The sequence below is a fragment of the Cheilinus undulatus genome, linkage group 5 (assembly GCF_018320785.1).
Source record: "Cheilinus undulatus linkage group 5, ASM1832078v1, whole genome shotgun sequence".
In the NCBI taxonomy this organism is placed as follows: Eukaryota; Metazoa; Chordata; class Actinopteri; order Labriformes; family Labridae; genus Cheilinus; species Cheilinus undulatus.
The window spans coordinates 1455832-1472070 of record NC_054869.1 but is presented as its reverse complement, the minus strand read 5'-3'; the positions used below and the strand labels follow the sequence as shown (position 1 = coordinate 1472070).

Below are 16239 nucleotides of genomic sequence, written 5' to 3'. Positions count from 1 at the left end.
ACAGAGGCGTCAGAATCAAACAGACGTTACAGTTCACTAAACCAGACAGAGGCGTCAGAATCAAACAGACGTTACGGTTCACTAAAACAGACAGAGGCGTCAGAATCAAACAGATGTTACAGTTCACTAAAAGAGACAGAGGCATCAGAATCAAACAGATGTTACAGTTCACTAAAAGAGACAGAGGCATCAGAATCATACAGACGTTACAGTTAACTAAAAGAGACAGAGGCGTCAGAATCATACAGACGTTACAGTTCACTAAAACAGACAGACAAAGGCGTCAGAATCAAACAGACGTAACAGTTCACTAAAACAGACAGAGGCGTCAGAATCAAACATGGTACAGTTCACTAAAACAGACAGAGGTGTCCGAATCAAACAGACGTTACAGTTCACTAAAACAGACAGAGGTGTCAGAATCAAACATGTTACAGTTCACTAAAACAGACAGAGGCATCAGAATCAAACATGTTACAGTTCACTAAAACAGACAGAGGCGTCAGAATCAAACAGACGTTACAGTTCACTAAAACAGACAGAGGTGTCAGAATCAAACAGACGTTACAGTTCACTAAAACAGACAGAGGTGTCAGAATCAAACATGTTACAGTTCACTAAAACAGACAGAGGCGTCAGAATGAAACAGACGTTACAGTTCACTAAAACAGACAGAGGCGTCAGAATCAAACAGACATTACAGTTTACTTAAACAGACAGAGGCGTCAGAATCAAACAGACGTTACAGTTCACTAAAACAGACAGAGCCGTTAGAATCGAACAGACATTACAGTTTACTTAAACAGACAGAGGCGTCAGAATCAAACAGACGTTACAGTTCACTAAAACAGACAGAGGCGTCAGAATCAAACAGACGTTACAGTTCACTAAAACAGACAGAGGCGTCAGAATCAAACAGACGTTACAGTTCACTAAAACAGACAGACAGAGGTGTCAGAATCAAACAGACGTTACAGTTCACTAAAACAGACAGAGGTGTCAGAATCAGACATTACAGTTCACTAAAACAGACAGACAGAGGTGTCCGAATCAAACAGACGTTACAGTTCACTAAAACAGACAGAGGTGTCCGAATCAAACAGACGCTAAGTTCACTAAAACAGCTGCTGCTGGTTTCAGCTTTGATTCTGGACTACCTGCACCACTCTCCTGTCCCTGCAGCTACTCTTCCTCACATTAGCCAGTGTTTACGCAGTTTATGATCACACATCTTACCGACACAGATTTAGTGGTCCACCCATGATCCGTCTGGCTGATTATCGGCGCTGATATTTGACATTTTACTGTGACTAATGTCACATTAGCAGACAACAACATTAAATTGGGGTCTTATTGTGTGTTGGATGTGTTAGCATCTTTTACTGGTCCATCATTAAACCAGACAGCTAAACAATGCCAGACTGTGGATTTAGTCTTCACACTACACATATTAGAGTTCCCTGTTAACTGAATTGTCCTAAAGCTCTTTCTGTAAACGTAAATGACTGTAATAAAGCTTAGAGCAGGGGTTCTCAACCTTTTCAGCCCACGAGCCCCAAAATTAAGGTGCCAGAGATCGCAGACCCCCACTGGACCTGAAGGTGTGTGTGTGTGTGTGGGGGGGGCTTTCTGGGACTCAGCCAAACTGGGGGTGTATTGAGGTCAACAAAATCAGGGTCCATTATGAAGTTTGCTAGACATCAATATCCATATTTTATACTTAAACTTAATAATAACCACTCTTAACGTAGCAACAGATAACTTTTTTAAAGTCATTTGTGCCGTACTATGTTCATCTTAAAAATGTAAATCCCTTTTCTTAGAAACAGAATTAAAATACAAAAAAAAAAAAAAAAAAATTGTCCAGAAAGGTGGTGGGAAAGGTGGTTAAATGGGATTTTAGAAGTAGTAGAAATGGATTAGAAGTGGCATAAATTTGATAGCAGTAGCATAAAGGGCAAAAAATGGCAAAAATGCATTTAAGTGGTAAAAACAGGCACAGGCTAAAAGGTTAAAGGTAAAAGGTTAAAAGTGGCAAAAAAATGGTGAAATGTGATTTAAAATTGGAATACGTGCTTTAAACTGGCAGAAATGGGTTAACTGGGACAGATAAAATGGCAGAAATGGGTTGAACTGGTCAAAATGGACATATCAACCAGTGAAATGTGATTAAATTGGCTGTAAAATGCGATAAAAAGGGGTTGATAGAGGCAATAATGAGCCAGCAGAGGCAACAATATACAGAAAGTGAAAGAATTGGTTTAGAAGTGGCAAAACAGGCAGTAAAAGGTGGTGTAAAGGGTTTTAAATGGATAAAAATCGGTTTAGAGTGGCAAAAATGTGTTAAAATTGGCAAAAATGTTGGTAAAAAGGGATGAAAATGGGTTAAAGTGCCAAAAAGGGTTCAAATTGTGCAAAATTGAAAAAAAAAGTGGCAAATAATAGTAACAAAGTAGTATTCTCATTTTTTTTAAGGCATCTGGCGACCCCCAATGGGGTCCCGGCCCCCAGGTTGAGAACCACTGCCCTAGACTACTGCTGTATCTGAGACCTCTGTTACCCCAGCTGGAGGATTTATAAAGTTTATTTAGGACACTAAAGTACTGTAAATTTGAGGTACTTGACTGGTACTTCATAAATACTTAGATTTAACTTAACCCACCAAGTTTAATAGGGAAAATACTGCTCTTATTGAATCTATTGATTTAGATGGCTTAGTTAAGTGCCACTGGTGCTCTGATTGGCTGAAGTCTACCATGTGACTACCGTATAAGCAGACACGTTCAACCAACTACAAAGATGGAGTAAGACGTGGACCCAGTAAGGGTTAATCCTGTGGACAGATCGTTTTCTATTTAATAAAGGTGAGGTCATTTTGACTTTCAGAGTAGTTTCAGACAGTGATTTTGACTTTTATTGGATAAAATTCCATCAAAGTAAACCTACTTTTACTTAAGTTTAGTTCTGTTGGACTCTTTCTAACCCTAGACCAGTGTTACTCAACCAAAGAGCCAAACTGTTGAAAAATACCTTTGCAGGAGCCACAAACTAAGTGGTGAGAAGTGGGTAAAAGTGGCAATAAAATAAGTTAAAGCTGGCAAAAAAGGTAAACAAGCTGCAAAAAAGTGTCCAAAAATGGGTGAACAGGGGTAAAATATGCAGAACATGACAAAAACTGGGTGAAAAGTGACAAAAATTTGGAGAAAAAGTGGCAGAAATGAGTAAGATGTGACAAAAATAGGCTTACGGGTGGCAATAATGGTAAAAAAAAAAAAAGCAGCAAACTTTGCAAAAAGAGTGAAAAGTGACTTAAATTGGCAAAAATCAGCAAAAAAGTGGGGGATAATGAGTGAAAAGTGACTAAAATTGGTAAAAAGCAGCAAAAAGGTGGGGGAAATGGGTGAAGAAAAACTAAAATTGGCAAGAAGCAGCAAAAAGGTGGGAAAAAATGAGTGAAAAGTGACTAAAATTGGTGAAAAGCAGCAAAACGGTGGGGGAAAATGGGAAAAAGTGACATTTTATGGTAAAAAACACTCAAAAAGTGGCGAAAAAGGGAAAACATGTAATTTGCGAAAAGCAGGATGAAACAGGCAAAAACTGGTGAAAAAGGGTAAAAATGGGATTCAAGTGGCAAAAAGGGTAAAAAAGAGCAAAAAAATATGCAAATAAGGGCGATGGAAATAAACAGACCAAAATATAAGTTGACAATTAAAGCCTACTGTTGAAGTGGGAAACAAACTGCAATGGATAATTCTGGAATCAAAATTCCTTTTTTTATGTTTTTCTGGGGAATAATATTTCAAATTTAGAGAAAAAAGCCAGATTTGGCTCTAAAGCCACAGGTTGAGTATCATTGGCCTAGACAGTGTTCATGTTTTCATCTCCTAGTTGACTAAGAAGCTGATTGGTTGGAGCAGACACTAAACTGTATTTAGGTGCATGCTTCATATCAAATCAATGTACCGTAAATTTGGAGGAGAAAGTCTGTCTGCTGGACCGAGAGCACAAACACTGGACTTTTATCGGAAAGTCAGGAGGGACATGAGTCAGGAAGTACACCAGGCTAATCAGCAGTTAGCATCAACAGCTAAGCTCAGTACCCTGGGCCGGTTTGAGCCGTCTCACCCAGCAATGAAGTCAAAACTTCCCTAAACTTCTAAACAGGATCAGAAGATCACAAGTAGCACTTTCTGCTTTATTTGTAAGGAGGTGAGGCGTACAGCAGAGCTGATCATGACGGCTTCAGTCAGAGACGTTCATGCAGATGAACAACAAAAACATTCCTGCTCATGCAAGCAGACTTATGGTGAAGTAAACAAAGGAAAGAGAGACAAAGACGGCCTTTTCAAGTTTAAATGTCTAATATTTCTGTAATTACATTTATTCAAAGCTCAGACGTTATTAATGTGAAATTATAGTTTACTTCTTGGACCCCCAATGATCTAAAGTCAAGTGTTTTATTGTGTGGGACTCTTAACACTCTGCTGTTAATTCTCCTCTTCTACGGACAATAAAACTCAACAAAGTCCCCAGCACACTGCTCAGGGAGGGATTACCCCCAGCACTGCTGAGGAATATGGATAGAAATCCTCTCCTAGTTTCATGGTGATCGTTACACCTGCAGCAGCTGCGATATGGGAGCCCTACAGGCCCATTTTTAGGTGAACTCTGAAAGATCGTCCCACGTCTTTGTTTATACGGCGGTGGTTTCCTGTACTGTTTTATTCAGTAAAAGTGTCTTTTTGGCTTTCGGGCCAAACTTACTATTTTTCTAGAAACAGGGGACTCAACACTGAGAAATTCCTAAATTTCCCTTTTCTGTCCGAACAGTTAAACCCATAATCAGCCCTGCACGTGGATCTGAAGAAATCTATTGAGTTTCTACGTGGGATAAACTTGACCCTCTCACCTGGAGCTGGTAACCTGATCCAGTCCACCTGTCACAGCCAATCCCAGTTAATCCCTTGACATCTCCTGAGAGGCCAATCAACAGTTCAATTAACCGAGCTTAGCTTGACAAAGACATGCTGAACTGTCAGCAGTGACCATGAAACAGCACGTAGGCTGAGGTGGCTAAAAGACCCTCAGAGAGACTCACGACACGCTGAGTCACGACGGGCTGAGGACCGACGGGCTGAGGGACTACGCAAGGCTGCTTTAAATCCCAGAGATAAATGTGCTACAGCTTTAGTTCCAAAGGAATCAGAGGAAACATGAATCTAACAAAGAGCAGGACTACATATGAGGCTGAGCATCACACCAAACTCACCAACGTTCACATGGTGCCGTCAGCGGCCCGTCTCCTCCTCTTCGTTAATCTGCACCATGACGTCCTGCAGACTCACTGACAGCTGTCTGATCTGATTGAACCTCAGCTGCAGTCAAAGCTTCTGCACAAGGCTGGAAATCAGCCAGACAGGCCGCTCTGCTCACACCGCTGCAACTGTGAACTCTCACAGATTTCTCTCTGGTTACTGCTCAGTAGATCTGTCTCTACAGGAGGCGGTTCTGTGTTTTTGTCATCATGAAAACAGGAACATTTATATCACGTACAGATGAATGAGAGTGATTCATCACTAAATCCTCATCATCATCTTCATTGTAGCATTGACATGAATTTGTAAAAAATAACATATTGGTACGGGCAAAAACCCAAAATCATGCTCAAGGTTGATAACAGACAAAGTGATGTCTAACTATGTCTACAGGAGAGTGTCTGAGGTTTAAAAACCACTAACTTCACTCGGGTCCACACTTGTTTATACTGCAACTAAAGACGGGCCAGATCCAGTCCAACATGGGGTCTGAAATTTATGTCATGTTTTTAAACCAGAGAGATCAGCCTCATCATATTTCTCCTGTCTGTGTGATTAATGTGAGGCTCAGTACTGAGGCAAAGCTGTGTTTATTTCTAACAGCAACAGGAAGTGAGCGTACTCTGTCGCTGGCTTCAACACGAGCTGCAGCGGCTCGTATTACAGCTAAATGTGTTTAAACTCCAGACTCGCTTGTTGTAACTCTGTGATGATTCAAAGAAGCGGCTGTGACAGCGAGGCTGGCTGTAAACATGATGGTCACTGATAAACGTGGTACTTCTAACACGGTGTTCCTCAACCCCGCTCAACCAAAGAGCCAAGCTGTTGAAAAATGCATTTCAAGAGCCACAATCTAAGTGGTGAAAGGTGGAAATTAAAATAGGCAAAAGGTAGCAAAAGTGATCAAATAGCAGCAAATGCTGCAGTAAAAAAAGTGGCAAAAAAGGGCAGAAAGTGACCAAACAATGAGTTAATGGTGGCAAACATGGTCCCAAAGTGGTAAAGATGTGGCAAAAAAAGGCAAAAGGGTGCAAAAAGCAGGAATTAAGTGTCAAAAATGATTGAAAAGTGAACTAGACAAATAGCATCAGAGTGGCAAAATTGGAAATGCGTGTCATTAAATTGCAAAAGGCAGCTTAAATCAGCAAAAAGGGGCAAAAAAAGGGGCAAAAATAGCAAAAAACAGGAAAAAAAGGTCAAAAATGGGCTAAAAGTTACAAAGAGAAGTGGAAAAATTGGGCTTAAAGCAGTAAAAATGGAATAAAGTAGCAAAAAAATTGCAAATAAGGGCCATGGAAATATACAGGAAAAAAACAGAGGTTGACAATGAAGTCTGACAATTAAAGCCGACTGTGGAAGAGTGGGAAACAAACTGATTAATGTGACTTGCAATGGATAATTTTGAGGTCAAATTTTCCTTTGTAAGGTTTTCTGGGGGAATAATGTTTCAAATTAAGACATAAAGAAGCCAACAAATCATCACAGAAGAGCCACACATTGAGGATCACTGTTCTAACATATCCTTCAAAATAAAAGTCTGTAGTTGTTGCTTTTGTGTTTTTACTGTGAATGTCTACTTCAGGAAATGTGATATTTTCACTAGCAGCTTTCCATTTTTGTCCATTTTTGGTTCAAACACTTCGTATTTGTTGTTCCCGCTGCATCAGTCCCTGGCTATATCATGTCAAAAATTCTTTTTTAACATATTTGAAGAGATATCTATTTCTGAATATATTTTTTTTCATCCAGTATTTTACTTTAAATCCTCAGTTTGCTGCAGGAGCTCTGGGCTATTTTTCCAGTACGGTGCAGTTTCAAATATTTAGTTTGAAAAAAATGACACCTGTTGCATCTTCCTGTTTCTATGTAAAGCCAGCACAAAGTTTGAATTAATTTATTGGGAATATTTTTTGCATCTTAACTTCATCCCATCAGATCCTTAAGAGCTACAGTACACTGTTCCTACAGTGGCCACTAGTGGTGGGCAACTGTATGACAGTTTAGAAGAAGTGTTTGACAGGGACTGTGGGCCTAAACTGACAAAATAAATATAAGAAATTAGTTTAACTGGCTCGTAATAGTGGTGCTGATGACATAGGGGTCCAGATTTAAACGTTTAGCTGACTAATCACATGCATCCCTAGTTTTTATTAGTCTGGAGACACCATCGGCCCTCTTCCTACCTCCCCATCGTCCTACAGCTCAGAGGAAATGGGCCGTGCTGCATGGATGTGAGGGTTTATGAAGACACAGGAGATGTTTAGAGTTGACTTTACTGCTGTCTCTGATGGAAGGACCCTGTCCTCCAGGCCGGTAGCGTTCACGTCTCTTCCACGGTGCCCAAGGCCTTATTCAACATGTCTGAGTCCAGCTCTTGAAGCAGACTCTGGTCCAAGTCTGTTCTTGGTGCTTGAGTACGGTATGATTGTGTTCACACTGATCACCAGGAGCCAAGGCTACTCAGATCTGGTGCTGGGTCCCTGATGTGAAACCTTAAAGGTCTCTAGTCCCTCTAAGGACTCTGTCTGAGCTGACTGTTCTGGTTCAGCACAGTCTGAAGGTTTGAATCAGACGCTTCATACATGTTTACATGAGCGACTGTGGGCTCAGACTACTGTTTCAGCTGTGTGAACGGGGTGTGTGTCCAAACAGGGTGTGTGTGTGATTGGATCTCCCGTTTGCCCTGCAGCCACTCAAACACACAGATCAGTTATCCACTCACAGCCTGCTCAAACGGACAGCTAGTTTTACATAACTCTACACTGCTGGGTGGGGGAGTACGCGGCGTTTGTCTCTGGGTGGGGGAGTACGCAGCGTTTGTCTCTGGGTGGGGGTGGAGAAGTGGTCATGCTGGTTCAGCATGTCACCTTTACGCACTATGGCCTGGAGAAGAGTTGGGCTAATATTAGTCCAACCTGAGGTTTCCTGACCCTGAAGTCTGAAACTGCAGCTCCTACAGTTTTATGGAGGCTGTCCATAAAACAGAGAAAATATGGAATATGTAAACCATTTTACAAAAATATACACGTAAGATGAGTTCAGTTAGAAACTGGGACTGCATGCATCACTGGAGGGCCCTCGCACCCCTGAGCATATTAGGGGGTGCTGCAACCTCAGCTCTGCAGAAATCATGCAGTGTGCAGCTGCCCAGCAGAAAGAACATGTAGACCCATGACAAAACAACACGCTAGTAGAAGTGATCAGGGCAGGACTGATAGTCACGGAAAATTCAAAGAAAGCTGGGAAGTTTTACGTTAGAGGTGTTACGAGCCTCTTCCAGCCGGTGGCGATACCGAAAAACCATTAAATTGACATTTATTAACCACAACCTGACACGCCAGGTGGATGTTTCACACCTGGTAAACCTTCCATAGATGGTGTTTGGGAAAGGGCAGAGCCTTTGAAAAAAACTCAGAGGGTGATTGGATGAACGTTCTGTCTGTCACATCTTTACGGGCCAATCAGAGCAACAAAACATGTGACGTAGCCGCTACCGAGGAGTTAACTCCCTAAGGAACTTAATAACAAGAACCATGGCGTCTGTAGACATGTCAGTACACGACTTTAGTGGTTTTTGAAAAGGAAACAACTCACTGCTGTTCTTTGTTCTTTTAATGAAGAAATGTCGTCAAGTTCTGATAAAACTGGAGCTTTAGCAGCATCCAAGCTAATGTCTTCCGCCATAACTGCACCGGCCTCTTGTTGCTGCTTGCTCACACCACAACTCCGCTGCGCCCGAAAGTACTGCCCTCTGTCGCTGATTGGTCCTGTCTCTTTCTAACTTTGCCCAAATGGTTCAGACGGGAGCTTTGCAAGATGGATTCACCAGTGAGAAATATGGAAATGGGCGGATCCATCATTTTCATGGTTAGAGCAGACTCTGATCATAGAATGTTCAGACAATCAGATGTCTGACATGAGTTAACCCTACTTCCTGTGAAATGGTGAGATATTTGAGTAGTCTCCATTTCCACCACAGTGTCCTCCAATGTAGGGGTTCTCGACCTTTTCAGCCCGCGGCCGCCAAAATAAAGGTGCCAGAGACCAGGACCCCCACTGTACCTGAAGGTGGCTGAACACAGCCATGAACATCCTAGAATAGTGATGTGGGACAAGGCCGTCCATAAGGGGGGATAAAAGGGAGAGCTTACTGGGGCCCAGCCAAACTGGGGGCCATGGAGTCGTCGAAATCATGGTCCGTTGTAGTTAAGCTGTGATAACCATATCTTATATTTAACCTGAATAATAACCACTCTTTTCAAAGCAACAAATATCCTTTTTTAGTCATTGTGCCATCTTAAAAATGTAAATCCCTTTTCTAAAAAACAGAATTAAAATAGGTTCATATAAAAAAATAATGTATATAATAAATAAATGATGTATGTAATTATGGGATTTTAGACGTAGCAAAAATGGGTTAGAAATGGCAAAAATTTGATAAAAGTGGCAAATAATGGCAAAAGTAGGGTTGAAGTAACTAAAACAGGCACAAAACGTGGTAAAAGGAACATTAAATAGTTGCAGAAATAGGTTTAAAGGGGCAAGAATTGGTTAACTGAGGCAGAAAACAGGCAGAAACTGGCAGAAATTGGTTAAACAGGCAACAATAGGCATTAACCCCTTAAAGCCTGTTGTATCATATTTGATACATAGTTTAATGATACCTCTATTAAATCAATATAATCATAAAGTACTAAAAAAAACTTCTGAATACAATCTGATAAATGATAAAAATGCCCTCAAGTGGATTATCAGTTACCAAAAACACCTAATGTATCAAATGAGATACAAAAACATATGTTAAATTTCGTGGAAATTAGGGTTTATTGGATTTAAGTAGAAAGTGAAATTAACATTTCAGTCCCAAAAAGTTCGAATTTTCAGGCTATAATTTGTGTTTTCAGGCTTTAATGGGGAAACAATCATGAAATGTGGTTAAAATGGACAAAAATTGGGAGTAAAATGAGGTAAAAAGGGGGTAAATTGTGGCAATAATGGTTCAACAGAGACAAAAAAAATGGGTGGGAAGTGGCAAGAATTGGTTTAGAAGAGGCAGAACCAGGCAGAAAAAAAGTAGTCAAACGGATTTAAAATGGACAAATCCTAACCCTAACCCCAGAACTGGTGAAAAGTGGCAAAAACTGGGTAAGAAGAGGCAAAAATGGGTCCAAATTGTGCAAAAATGATGAAAAGTGGCTAATAATAGTAGAAAAATTTGTTGGGAAAACTAATTTCAAAAAATTCTTCATTTTTTAAGGCATCTGGTGACCCCGTCTAAGTGTCTCAAGTTCCCCTAGGGGGTCTCGACCCCCGCGTTGAGAACCACTGCTCTAATGAAACATGTCCGTGTTATTGAGCCTTTATTTAACAACCTGAGCTTCACAGGTAAGAACGTATGAGTAAGTAAAACAGCCTGATGTCAGAAGGGGGCGCTGTGATGAGATGTTTACATGCAGGTGTGTTCAGTATGATCCTGTGCTGTTAACAGAGCACAGAATTATGTACACATTTATACACATATATGTATACTTCCTGCAGGTCAAAGGTCATACACCTCAGTGTAACAGGGCGTAATGTTTTTAAATGCATTGTTTGCTAATCTATCAGCTGTAAATACTGGCAGAAATATTCATAGCTGCTAACCAACTTTTCCAGCTAATATCAAGCAAGTTTTCAAGCAGATATGTAACTGAAAAACTGCTAATAACTGCTAAAACTGTGTATTAGTATGCCTTCTTTTAAGAAAAGTCCGGGGTCTTCCCTGCCTCTCACACAAAGGCAGCTCTGATTGGCTCCACCACCCAGCGACCCTGAGCGGGATAAGCGCTGTCTTTCTTTAGCCACAAAACCAATAAAAAATCTCTTAAAGAAAACCAGGAAAGAAAGTACACCATCTATAAATCCTACAGCGCCACAGCAACGTCTCTGATTGGTGGATTTACCCAAAAATATCAGCTGTCGGCTGTTACTAGTGAAGTTAACAGTCGTGGCGAAAATGAACAGTAACTGCTGAGCTCTGTAAGGAGGACCCATAAATTTAGCCTTAAATTTGAATGTCCTTATTTCCAACTCAAATATTTTTGTACTTGTAGTCAAAAATAGGGCAGATGGGTGTTTTACAACCTATTCTCAAAGACCAAAAAGTCCTGGTACAAAGCCAGTTTCTCTGTAAACTATTTCAGTCTGTTTAAAACAGAAATGTTTCATATGCAGCAAAGACTCTTGCCAAAACACTGATTCTCCAGGAGCCGGAGTTTTTAGTGTGAATCTCTGCTGGATTTGATTATCCTGAACAAACCTCTATCCTCACATAACTTCTACAGCGTACAAGACCTGGGCTCACTGGAGACAAACACCGCTATAAAGATTCAAACTCATCGAGAGCTTCCAGCAGGACCGGTTTCCTGGTGTGTAAACTAACCCTGAAGAGATGTCAATGTCTACACATGAACACAGATGAAAACAGCCTGCAGGGGAATCCTCATTAAAATCATTCAGAGAGTTTCACACCTCCACTTAACGCTTCCTTTACTGGTTTCCTGCAGCATAGCGTCAAAAGTGAAACGTCATGTTAGAGCACAAGTTTCACAGATGTTACATAACAGACTCTCTACAGATCAGGTTCCTAGAAAGTTTTATTAACCTGCTCTCCAACCCTCTGACATCCACTACTACAAACATCATCCGTAGTGTTTTAAAGCACTCCCAGCGTCAGCAGACCTTTCCCTGAATGGGCACGTAGCTACGCTGTAGTGAGGACTACATAGCTGTGCACTGGTGTGTGCTTGTAGATCTGCATTACTCTGCAGGCAGCTCCCAGTCCCACCACCACATTTCCTGCTTGTTTGTGCATAGGAAACAGTGGAGACTGACTCAGTTGGAGGTGGAGCTGATGAATATTGATCAGCAGTTAATTATACTGCTGCTATTGCAAAGAAGAGAACAGAGGCAGAGGAGATGGACAGCTGAGCTGAAATGATGACACGGATGAAGAAATGCATGTGTATGACATATTCAGATGTCATGAGGAGATTTGAGCCGTTCATCTCACAGTAGAGTACACAAATATACTGCAGGCATTACTCAAAGACTGGCCGTCACCCAGTGCTAGCCAGCAGACCAATCACAGAGCTCGTACAGTCCGCGATGGGGCGCGCCCTAACCACTCGGCCACCTGCGCCCCCAAATGTCAATTTTTACAGCAGAAATAAACAGCTTGGCTCAAAAACGCGCTTTCTTCATGGACACACTGTGAGATAAGATACGTTTTAGGAAAATAACTATTGCTGCAAGATTTGGTGGTGATGTGATGATTGCACTTAGAATATAATCCATGAATGGCATCATGACGCTACCTTGGTTATCAATCAAAGCGTAGAGAATAGTGATAGTTTAGAAATGTGTGTTACAAATTAAGTAGCATTAAAAATACAAAACCTGATGTTTTGACAGTACTTTTTTCAAAATAACTTATATTTTCCAAAAACATAAAGTTACTCCTAACAAAGGTCAGTAGTGGCACTGTTATAAACTTAAAGAGCTCTCTGCTGGTGTTTTTGTGAATGTTTAGACCAGTGATCCTGAAAGTGTGGCTCTAGAGCCCCATGTGGCTCTTCTGTGATGATTTGTGGCTCCTTTATGTCTTAATTTAAAATATTATTCCCCCAGAAAACCTTACAAAGGAAAATTTGACCTCAGAAATTATTCTTTGCAAGTCACATTAATCGGTTTGTTTCCAACACTTAACCAGTCGGCATTAATTGTCAACCTCTAATTTTTCATCTGTATATTTCCATTGCCCTTATGTGCAATTTTTTGCTACTTTAATTCCATTTCTACTGCTTTTAGCCCATTTTTGACACCCTTTATCCAGCTTTTTGCTATTTTTTTACCCCTTTTTTGTCACTTTCCACCCATTCAAGCTGCCTTTAGCAATTAAATGCCACTAATTTACCATTTTGACACTCTTTCATGCTTTTTGTCCATTTCTCCTCCCTTTTTTTCTGATTTTTGCCCATTTTAGTCACTTTTGCCACTTTCTGCTCTTTTTTGCCACTTTTCTCACAATATTTGCTGCTTTAAGCCCATTTTAGCCACTTTTTTTTATCACTTTCCTCCCCTGTTTGACACTTTAATCCTGCTGTTTGCAATTTTTTGCCCCTTTTTGCCTCTTCTCGCCCATTTAAGCTGCCTTTTCAAATTAAATGCCACTTCTTGCCCATTTTTCCCATGTTTTTTTCTGATTTTTGCCCATTTTACTCACTTTTCACTCATTTTTTGCAACATTTTGCCACTTTTAACTCATCATTTGGTCACTTCCCACACATTTTTGCCCCTCTTCTCCCAGTGTTTGCCGCTTTTGACCTTTTTTGCCACCTTTAACTTATTTCAATTTTCGCTTTTCACCACTTAGACTGTGGCTCTTGCAAATGTATTCTTCAATAATTTGGCTCTTTGGTTGAATGGGGTTGAGTAACGATGGTTTAGAGCATTAACTAATGTAAGAATAACTGCAGCCTTCTTTGTGATTATGTAATCCCACAGCCTGACATCATGTTATCTATTCTGATCAGATTAACTGTGCAGTACTAATAACTACGGATGCATGGTATTGGATTTTTGCTGATAGCTCATTGAGTTTATGTCTAAACTCATTTTAGCCAGTAGAATAAATACACTTCTTTTTATTCTAAAGATCCCCAGGTGTCTTCTGTCAAAGAGAGGCTGAGCCAATCAGAGCTGAGAGAGGAGCAGGGAAGTAGACAGTCTGGTAGATGTTTGATATTTGTGTTGTGTTACCGCATTCGGCATTTTGATCAAACCTCTGCCAGATGGCAGATCCAGTGCCGTTTCTATTTGGAGCCAAATCGTTCAGACTACGGTCTCTCGCTAACTAACTTTAGCTGTTTATTACTTTGTCTGCACTCTGGTTTCCTCCCTCTGCTCTGGTAAATAAACACTCCTGCAAGGAGGAAAGTTTTCTGGATGGTCACGGGATTGTGCCGTTTGCTGTTAAAGAGGCTTTAGGAGACAGTGGGAGAAGAGAAACTACAGACGGATTTCATGCTAACAAAGCTTCCACATCATTTATGCTCGACAGTCGAGATATAGTCATTTTATATATATCTCACATCGCAAAATCTGCAGTACATCAGCTATACTCGATATATCGCCCACCCCTAGATGTAGAGGCTGTACGCCACAGCAGAGGGGTAAACGACATAACAACAAACAGCCAGCCATTGTCACTTCAATCCAAGGTTGTTCACTGTCAGTGGAGCTGGTCAGTGAATTAAACTCATGCTGAAGAGCAAAAACATCCTCAACACCAAGAAAGTCTTTCAGTATAGTGCTTTGCTCTTCTTTAATAAAGAAAAGTTCTGTTCTGACCAAACTCTTGCTAAAGCTGCGTCCACGCTGATCTCTTCACCCGCCGCCATTGTTTACAGGATTGCAGTGCCTTCAACCAAACTTCACCTGGGGCCACCGCCTATCTCTCCTCAAAGGAGATTAGAGGTGATTGGTCCATTCATTCTCTGACCAGGAACAAGGGAAAGTTGCAGTAAGGCCATAATGTAATTTAATCTAAATTTTAATGAGTTGCTCAGCCTTAATGGAACTTAATGAAACTTTTGACAACTTTGCAAAAAATTTTGTATATTTGAAATCACTAGGCAGACAGAAGTCCTCGAACAGGACTGCATTCATTGACACAAATCATCTTTATACATCTTGAACGTATGATCTAAGTCAAGAATTTAAGTCTTCTTTGTGAAGCCATGAACCATTCTGGACATCGAGCAAAAGTTAAAGCTCCTCTGACACAGAGGTTCACGTCTGGGTCAGAATCAGCCAATCAGCAGCAGCTCCTTCAGGGTTTTTATTTTTAAATGTGTCATTCATTCTACAGACGTCTGCGACAATAATCAACAGAGACACACTCACTGTCACCGATCATCAGCAGCAAAGCAGAAAGTTCACTCGGGCCTTTGTGAGCCAGAGAAAGAGGAACATTATCAGAGCTGGCACCAGACGGCGGCCGTGTATGTGTGTGTGCAGGTTGTGTAGTTGTGCGTGCAGGTTTTGTGTTTGTGTGTGAGTGTGCAGGTTGTGTATTTGTGCGTGCAGGTTTTGTGTTTGTGTGCAGAAGCGTGCTGGGCTCTGCTGTGCGCTGCCTCGGGGGAGGGGAGTAGTGAATACCGAGCATAGATCCACTAACCACACTCTGCTGGGGTTGTGTAGTAAACTGCTCTATATTCAGCTCTTTGGCTCAGCCATACTCACTGTTTGTCTGAAAAGTTGTTAGAAAAACAAGCTGGTGCATCATTTTGATGTTTTCTAGACTCCACTGGTGGAAACTCTGAAATAATTCCAGAATGTTCCCACTCAAAGTGCAATGTGATAATGAGCATGTTTCTCTGAACAAACGGGTATAAAAACAGCTCATTTGGCGTTTATTACTCTCTGCTGAGCACGGCTCCATGTTGGAACAATGAGAGAAAGTTTCCCTGTTAGTAAATGAGAGCATTTCCTGTTTGTCCCGCTTTGCATCAGGAAATGAAGCGCATGAAGAAAATACCCAACTCTAAGTTTTCCTCCACAGTCTTTAGCATCATCACATAAATATACTTCCAGAAACAGCACAAATATAAAAAAAGATAAATAAATACCCTCATTCACTTCTCACTGATTCTCAAGGATTTTACTACAAAATCACCAGAATGCAAGGCTGGAGATACTCAATACTGCCGGCTCTGCATTGCCACTTTCATGTCACTCAAGACATAATTCCATAGCATACCCAGTCGCTCGCCTCCTCCTGTTTTTCTCCCCCTTACTGGTCTGCTTTGACACCAGTAATATGCTTCGATGTCCAAGCAAACCCACATACAGACTGATACAGTAGGTGGCGGTATGCAGACAG

The 16239-nt window shown here is 41.0% G+C and overlaps 1 protein-coding gene across 3 annotated transcripts in view; it reads right to left on the bottom strand.

The window, feature by feature from the left end:
• Nucleotides 1–16239, bottom strand: part of LOC121509630 (titin-like) — a 54814-nt gene that overhangs the window by 27701 nt on the left and 10874 nt on the right. Inside the window, exon 1 of one of the 3 annotated variants that reach the window (XM_041787147.1) lies at nt 8428–8439. The exons of the other annotated variants lie outside the window; for them this stretch is intronic. The gene's annotated coding sequence lies outside the window, so the exon portion shown is untranslated. Of the gene's footprint in view, nt 1–8427; nt 8440–16239 lie in introns of those variants that run through there. 3 annotated transcript variants of the gene reach the window in all.